This window comes from Saccostrea cucullata, unplaced genomic scaffold, assembly GCF_032062105.1.
Source record: "Saccostrea cucullata isolate Sc308-1 unplaced genomic scaffold, CSIRO_AGI_Scuc_v1 ctg1378, whole genome shotgun sequence".
NCBI classification, from domain to species: Eukaryota; Metazoa; Mollusca; class Bivalvia; order Ostreida; family Ostreidae; genus Saccostrea; species Saccostrea cuccullata.
In genome coordinates this window covers 193544-203078 of record NW_026922879.1, presented here as the reverse complement: position 1 = coordinate 203078, position 9535 = coordinate 193544, and positions in this window count along the sequence as shown.

Genomic DNA, 9535 nt, shown 5'->3' with positions numbered 1-9535 from the left:
TGGTTTATACTATCTCTGTAAACATTAGGAAGAAATACATTGTATTGATAAATTTGGGAAAATATCATTTATATAATATAATAAATATGGACTCAGTGCACGGTCAATATGCATTTATAATGACCCAGGCTGACAGATATTGACTTCAGATACATGGAGTATATCGACCGAGGGCGCTAACATCTCTCATCCTTGGTCATTATAAATGCATATTGACCTACATTGATTCCATATTTATATAGTATCTATCATGATTATACTTCGTTAACTAATCAAATATCTATCATTGATATTATTTTTTTTTAATCATCTAAATATATTAATCTTTATTGTTTGTGTATGCATTAATAAATGTAAAAACTAGAAATATATCTATTGGACATGAATGCCCCGCCGAAGGTATATTAGAAAAGCAACATGAAAATTTGTATGTGTATTAAGTTTGATCAGAATATCTTGAATAGTGATGCAGTTGAATTGCTTACATAAGTATGTATCTGCATATGAAGTTTGATACTAATTTCATTACAGTGAAGTCAAGGTCAAAGGAAATGCCTAGGTCAAAAACTGCTGATGCAGTTGAAAAACTTTTGTCAGTATGTTTCACCAAATGAAGTTGAAAAATATAATAAACTGACTTAAACACAAATGGATAATGAAATGGATAAAAGGTCAAATGAAAGGTCAAGGTATAAACTGATGATACACTTGAAATGTTTACTTCAATATCTGTCAGCTTATGACATTTGACACTCATTTAGGAAAAGTGAGGTCAATGTCAAAGCAAAGGTCAAGGTCAAAATGTTGATGCAGTTGCATATCTCTCATCAATATGTATCAATATATAGAGTTTGATAAAAATATCTAGAAATGATGCCTTTAATTAAAACTGACTTTAACACAATTTGATAAAAGTGAAGCCAAGGTCAAATAAAAGTCAAGTTGTTGATGCAGTTGAATTGCACTCATTAATATGTAACAGCATATGAAAGTTGATAAAAATATCTTGAATGGTATCTTTTCATTAAAGCTAAATGACGTCAAAAGTCAATAGAAAGGTCAGGGGCAAAAATGTTGATGAAGTTGAATAGCTCTTAGCAGTATGTATCAACAAGTGAAGTTTGATAACACTATCCTGAATGGTATGTTTAAAACTGACCTAAACATTTATTTAAGAAAACGGAAGTCATAGGAAAGGTCAAGGTTATAAAATGTTGATCCAGGTGCATAGCTCTCATCAGTATCTATCAGCATATGAAGTTTGATGAAAATATCTTGGATAGATTCTTTGAAACTTAGCTTTGAACAGAGCTTAACACAAAGTGTGACATAAAGACGGAAGCTAGACGAACATGACAAACGCTATATTCCCCGGCCATATTCATGCCGGGGAATAAGTTGCACAACCAGCGGTTGTGTATAACAATCAAGAGAGATCGATTTCCGGTTATGCATTTGATGTAAATAATTCCAGTACACAGGTAGTAAATGTACCCGAGTCAGGCAATAATTGATATTTTTATTAACATATAAGAATGTGATTCCATGAGCAATTCATTTTTCTTTAATTTTACACTCTCTTAAAATGAAATGATCGTCGACTAGAGACTATAGTTGATTTGGAGCAAAGGCTTGTATAGCAAAAATACTGATTGGAAAAAAGGATTTGCCAAACTAGATCTCGCGTTTATCTCAACTAACCTTAAAAATCCACCATGAGTGTGCAACAAGTGCATCCTATCCACCAAAACAGGGACTTCGAATTGTGTATAATTTGACAAATATTCGAAGAATATAACATTTCCTATGCATGTGATAGGATTCCTTTTAAATTAAGTTTGCATTGTTTAGCAGACAAAACATAGAATTCTTAAACTTCTTTTCTAAGATAGCTTAATATAATACATTCAGTCTCAGAAACATTGAGGAGAAATTCATATAAAATTATGTAAATCATATATATTAAGTTAGACGGACGGATATCCCGATAACTATATACCCTCCCACTGTTCAAGGGGGTTATGATAAACATTTCAGTAAGAAAATAATGGTACACCAATTTGTATGGAAAACATTTAACTTAACAACAGATAATAGTTTGTTTACAGGGTCGGTGTATTGATCGACCATAAGATATGAAAAATCTTTCGACATGGGTATCTTTATACCATTTTATTATCAAGCTTGAGCAGAGAAAAAAATACTATAAAAATCAAAGGAAAGAACAATTATCTAGAATGTAACACAATCTTCTTAAGACCTTTTGATTTAATTCTGTTAAATTATGGTTGGACACTCACAGTCAAATCTCTCTTTTTATTTCTTTCTCTCTTCTAAATTGCTCTTAAGCGTAATATTTGGTCTGCTTTCCAAAGGACAATAAAATATTAATAGTTTTGCAAACCGATATCATCGTAGTGCATCCAAACATAAAAATAACAAAATTATAGAATATAAAAATGCGACGATTGCCTGCATTGAGAAATACATTTAAATCATTTAAAAGGTCTGTTGTCAATGGTTTTTACAAGCATCAATGATTATTATTAAGCATCTGGCATTGAAAAGTTCCTAAAACGAGTTGAATTGAATTTCTACACTCATAGTTCAAAATATCAAGCTAAACGATTCTCCAAAGACAATAGATATTTAAAATGAAATACATGAAGATAACATACAATATTTAAGCCCAAAAGTCCACGGTATGAATTTGCTGCAGAGCAAAAACGGATCTCTAAAAGATCATATGTGGAACCACGTACTATGGAGAATATAAAATAATGTCACTATCTTACATAAAGACATTTGAAAAACATAAAGACAAATTTACATGTAATTGTACAATGGAAGAAACAATATATGTTTGAAATGAATAGGATAGGAACATTCCTAAATGTACGCTTACCTAAATGGACGACTACAAAACTAAATTTTAGCAAGGCTCAAATTGGTATGTTTTTCAGAACTTATGATTATCATTCATTAGGGTCCATATCAGTGAAATATTCTGGAGAAGGACGTTAAACAGTAAATAGTAGCATTCATTAGGGCCACTTAAGTACGTGTAGTAAATATATGTATAAGCAATTGAAATTATGCAAACTAGATGTATTGTGAGCCATGATCTCACTAAATGATATCCCCACCTACCATATTAATATAATGACAGTGTCGATGTTTTGCTATGGGAAACCAAAAATATATGTTGGGTCAAAAAGCAAAATTAAAGGTGCACAATGGCAATATTAATAAGAACTGAAGTAATGCACATGAAAATAAAACTCTTGAGGCATATATATTATGCCAACTGATCAATTAATCAACTGTGCTATTAACCACTGATATTTATGTTTAATATCAAATTATATACTAATTAATATAATTATATACTAAATTATGTATTAACCCTTATCCTGCTAATCGCGACTCTGAGTCGCGCTGGCTTATCAGATCAATTTTAAATATATTATGCCAACTGATCAGGAAACTAATTTTTTAATCAACTGAAATGCTAGAATATTAGTTGTAACGATTTCACTTATTCCTAACAAACTACGAGATAAGATTTTAAAATAAATCAAACAATGTTTCATATCAAATTATATACTACTTATATTATTATATACTTAATTATGTATTAATTTCAAATGTTTTATGGGCACCATTTTATTGTGGATTAATCAGAAAAGAGTGATGAGGATATTACTTTCGTTACTTCACATTTTCTATTGTTTAATCCATGATGTTTTATCTTTTTAAAGTTTTACTAATCAAGTGACACAACCTATAAAAAGATTGGGAGTAACTGGAATTGTTCGAAACCAAAAGAAATCAAGAACTCAGTTTTGATATATCAGGGAGTATAATCCACACTTGACTTACTTACACAGTCAACCTCTCCTAGACTGAAAACTGTAACTCTTTCTCTGACTGCATCAGAGATGACTTTAAAAAAAAATGATCAATTTGAATCTGTAATATTTTTTTTAAATACCCGTAGATTGGATTGAATAAGCCATGTTTCAGGTTTCTCCCAAATTTTTAAAGGAGTTATGGAATAATCGCTGATTGTTTTCAACACTTTTTCGTTTCAAACGATTAATGTATCTTAACAATGACAAAAATATCAAAGCCATGTCTATTAAGAAGATATTTCTATATATTCGTCTTCATAGTGCTATATTAAAATATAAAGCAACATATTTTGTCAAATGTTTATGCTCCAATGTTCGCGTAGCTAATGCATCTAAATTTTAGAGAGTTTTCCATACCTTTTCTGACATTGGATTCTTTCTTTTCTTAAATAATCCTTGATTATCAGTAACTGCTCCTTCACTAATAACAAAAATAACGATAAACAGAAAGAAGTCTCATACACATAACAGAAATGTCAAAACACTGCGTCTTAGTCTAGCTCGAAAAAGATCAGTGCAATATTAAGGATATTGTTAAAAGTTTACTCTGATCCAATCTTTATTTAAAGCCCAGAGTAATACAATGCACATATCTGATAAAACACTTAAGATGAATTTCTTTTTCAGTGATTTCGCTGAATGCTGCCGTTATTTAGCCCTTTATTCTGACATTTAAATCCTACAATTTGAATTCAGAATAGGGGTTTCAATGGGTCGCTTTCAAAGTATAGAACTCTGAAATACGACGCTTCATGTCGCTTCATGTCGGAAAATTTCATTAAAAATATTTAGTTGTGAAGAGTTATAGTTCATATACCTCATGAGTTATCAAATATTAAAGTCATTTCATCTTCACTCTAGCTCACTTGCAATGAACTCTCTTTATTTGATAAACCGTGTACGTTGAAATGAATTCCCCTTAGATATTGGAACAGACTCTTTGTAAAAATATACTTGTACTTGGTTGGAACGAAATCGGTTGAATTGAAAATCTCTGTTCATTTCTACATTTTGAGGTCCACTGAACACAAAGTGCTTTTACATTTTTTGTCTGACGAACATCCAAATTTAAACATCTAAGAAAGGTCATTTTACAATCGAAACAGTTTATGCACTATAGTTTGGGGTAAACTTTTTAATATAGTATTATGATGTTACAATAAAGATAGTCTTGCTTATTCATGATACTTCATGAGAGATGAAAATCCTTATACTTACAAAGACTCTAGAAAAAAGACATTTAAATATTTGCAAATGTAAGAGCATGTTTACAAAAATTAATTTAATTAAATTCGATGCATAACAGATATTCTTCTTGTGTCTTTTTGGCTAATTTACTTAGAAACGCCCCTATCCAGCCGTAATATTCTGCACATTTTTAAAATATATTTATCTGCTCTTGCTAAAAAGGAGAAGATTTTTTTTTATTTCTTAAAATTTCTATGGTAAATAATTCATTTTATTTCATATTTAATAAAGAGGGAGTTAATGCATATTTCACCAAGAGATCTGTTTGAAATTCAAATTACTTTATACAATATCTTATAAAAAAAATGCACTGCCCATAGACTCCAATGTATAATTCAAGGTGATATTAATCAAACAGTAATCAAAATTTTGTAAATTCCTTCGGTGGAGCGTTTTTATTCGATATCATCTTCAAAAAGCTACCATGATTCAAAATAACAAAATATTCATTTATTTGTAGCCAAGCGACAAGACTTTTATAAGGTTCACCACTTTATTGAGTTATTCAGTAAACCAATAGGCAGCACTGATATATGCAAAGAACAAAGTATAATAATAAACAACAGCTATAAGTATGTATGTACAAAGTGTATATACTGAATGATGGTTGATGATGTAATCTTTAATAAACCTAGTAGTTCATCTACAAAACCTGAGCGTGCACAACTCTTGATCAAACTACTTTACACTAAAGTCATATATAAGCATATATAGTGAGACCTACACTAAATATAACACATGGTATTATTATATAATCACGATAAAGTGTAAACACTATTATGATTAAACTGGTCAACTTAATATGACACAGATACTGACTTCTAAAATATACAACTGTCCTAATACCTATCTTTACTCTTATTATTATTAAGGAATGATATACATAGCCGTTACAAAATAACAGACCTATACATATATTCAGCCAAGAAAAGTAATAGACTTAACCATGTATCAACACCTTTACCATCAAACTGATATATCATATATCAGGGTCACATGTCAGAGTCTACAGAAACAAGTTATTCCCTTATTATTATGAACAAAAATGACATTAAAATATATAGAAATTCACTGAACATTTGCTACATCATAAATTCTTATTCATACAATCTATTCTACATGTTCAATTTACCTTGAATCACTATTCAATGCATACAAATGAAAACAACTTATCGGTAAACAAACAACCAGGAAACACCTATCAGAATTGATGAATTAGTAATTACGGAATACTATGTACAAATTTCACCAGGTCATGTTTATTACACTAAAACTAGAAATAAAGTTGCAACAACCTCATCATTATGCATAACTATAATCAAGAAGCATATCGCATTTTTACCTACGTAATAATTCTATCAATTCTATCGATCTGCATGATCTCCTAAACTAGTGCACATGTAGCGTCTGGCGGGAAATAAGTGCACCGAATACACAACTCATGTACAAATCATGAAATTCTAAGACATGCATAATTATAATGATTTACAGAAATGCACACTAGGTAACAATTAGCAAATATACATAATACACACCTGTATAACGTTTGTACTGCAAAAATACAAAATGCTAAGGTCTGTAGTTCTGGCTGCAGCGTGACAAGTAATGACGTCAGCCTCGGCTCCAAAATATACTAAAAATTACGTTCTGATAAAATTGGAAAGTGATTACATGATGTAAAAATATTAAATTTGCACTTGTCTACACATTAGGTACAAAATATGGTCGGTATACATTGACAACCGGAAGTTGGTCAACTGCGTGATATAAATTTCACCCAGTCTGGCTAATACATATAAAAAAAAACATAAATTAAAAATAAATTAATAAAATAAAGTATCTCCCATCATGTTACATGTACCTCATTATATTTATCCATCCTTAACTAGAATAACAGGTGTATTATGCGGTAGCCTAGTTATCGATTCTTAAAAGAAAAGAGAAAAAAATAGAGAAATTGCAACTACTAGCCATCCGGATTCCTGTCAGTTTGACTTGGGTTGCATCTACAGATTCTTTATACGGTAAATTTGGTCTAATCCTGACTCTGTGTACTACGGATTTTTGTCCATTCCGTCTATAAATTTTAGTCCCATGCAGTACCTTAATAAATTCATCAGAAAAAAATCTATGTTGTCCGAATAAATATATTTCTACTGACTTATTTAACATTAGGATGTGTTTATTGTGTACACCAAGATAGCTGTCTTAATTTAGATGAGTGTAACAATAAGATAAATATATTTCTGTTGACATTTTTAACATTAGGATGTGTTTATTGTCGACACCAAGAAAGCTGTCTTAGACTGGATTGGATTGGAAACCTCTGTTGCTGAGAGAAAGAATGCAATGATTTATGCCCATTTAAGCAGAACTACTTAAGTTTATGATCAATATGGACAAATGACACATCTTGATTTAAACTTAATTATCCCAAACAATCTTTTATTAATTAATGTTATGGTGTATTTTATCCAAAGTTGTAAGTATTTCCTTAAAGGAAAACTAGATCTCATATTTGTTATGATGATGATCATTACCATGAAAGTTCATTCATAAGATTTTGAGGATTAATAAAGTTACACTATGTCTGAATTTTCAGAAATATCTTCAGAAAACTGACCATCCACTTCTGAGTGTCTCCTGTCTGTTTGAAGGAAAACATGACAGACAGATCAGGATGGCTCTCAGCGTCTAGTTACCCGAGGACAAAGGTCGAGGCTTATCTAATCCATAAATATTTGACACCGAGAAATGACAGTTTTTGAGTTAAAAAAAACTTTTAATATGTTGTTTTGATATAATATATAATCGTACTTTAAATGTTTTGATGTAGGTTTTAGCAATACATAATTTTCTATCCAATGACATGGATTTCTTATCCGAAGATAAAGCTATAATCGAGATTTAGCAATATGTATAGTTTTCTTATATATGGATTTATGTTCGGGGGAAAATTACCACCGATTTTTGGAAAAACTCATCTTATTTTCTTTTTATCACTTATCTTTTTTTTCACTTTACGAGGGCTCTCCGTAAAGTTCATAGACAGGCTGAAAATTAAATAAAAGTTGCGCCATTGATCTCCGTATTTGTAATCCTCTACTAAATATGAATAAAAAATGTAAAATTTTATTCAATTTCAAATATTTAGTTACAATTTTGGCGTTAGAATTAGACTTGGAATGGAGACCCGGAGCACCGCGAAATTTTAATTAAAAAATTATTTATCTCCTTATAAAATTCATTCGTATTTTACAAAATTCTGCAGATATCTGAACGAGCTTTACATTATAAGATAGACAAAAGTAATCACCACAAACCTGCAAAATTTAAAAGTTCAAAGTTGTAAAATGGCTGAGCAATCAGAGTTAGAACATATTAGAGAAACACCGACATCTTACGAACGAACGTAACTCTCCCTAACTTCCCGTATCTCGATAGTTTTCTCGGGACCAGCAATTGTACCCAGATAAAGTTTAAAATCGGAAGAAATAAGTATATGTGTAAAATAGAACGGAAAGTTTTTTAACCACTTGTATTTGAGAATTATTCATGTCAACATTTTTGTAATCACTTACAATGTTTTTAAAAAATGAACAAATAGAAGAAAATACACCGTAATACTTTAGACGGATTAGGAAACACGTTTGTCATGCGTCAGTGATTAAACGTATATACAAACTACTTGTAGTGGCCGCCTATGGGAAAAGGTTACTTTTTACAGTTAGCTTGAAAAAAATAATAAATCCGTGCAATCAAGTAAATAGGTAGTGCGCTTTATAGTGTCTTGTATTGAGAGAGAGAGAGAGAGAGAGAGAGAGAGAGATTCTTTTTTAAATTTATCAAAATATCACTTCAAAGAAATAAACGAACATTCATGGTAGACAATATCTTCTTAGATGATGTATTAAATGGCGATCTTAACTAAATTATCTTGGGCTGCTTTTATCTTAAATATTTGTAACAGGCCTGAAGCATGCAATTTCAGTTTTGGGGGGGGGGGGGGGGGGAGGCACAACCAAACATTTTAAGTTTAGAGTCACTACCAAACAATTCCTTGGGAAGCCAAAATGAAAGATTTTTTATTGAGGGGGCGTAAAGACAAATAATGACACCCATCGAATAATGACCGGGGGGTCATTTTTCAACGACAAAAAATGATTCCCACCCGTAGAAAAAAATCTTTTTTTTTGTAGAAAAAGTGTCCTAGGGGTCATTATTTTATATGTTAATCCTATAAAAAATTGACCGCCATTGAAAAATGACCCCCTTTGAAAAATGACCCCCTTTAAAGTGATATAAAATTTAAAGCAGGTGAAACTTATTTTTACATTTTCTGTAACCAGAAAAATACAAAAATTCGTATGAAA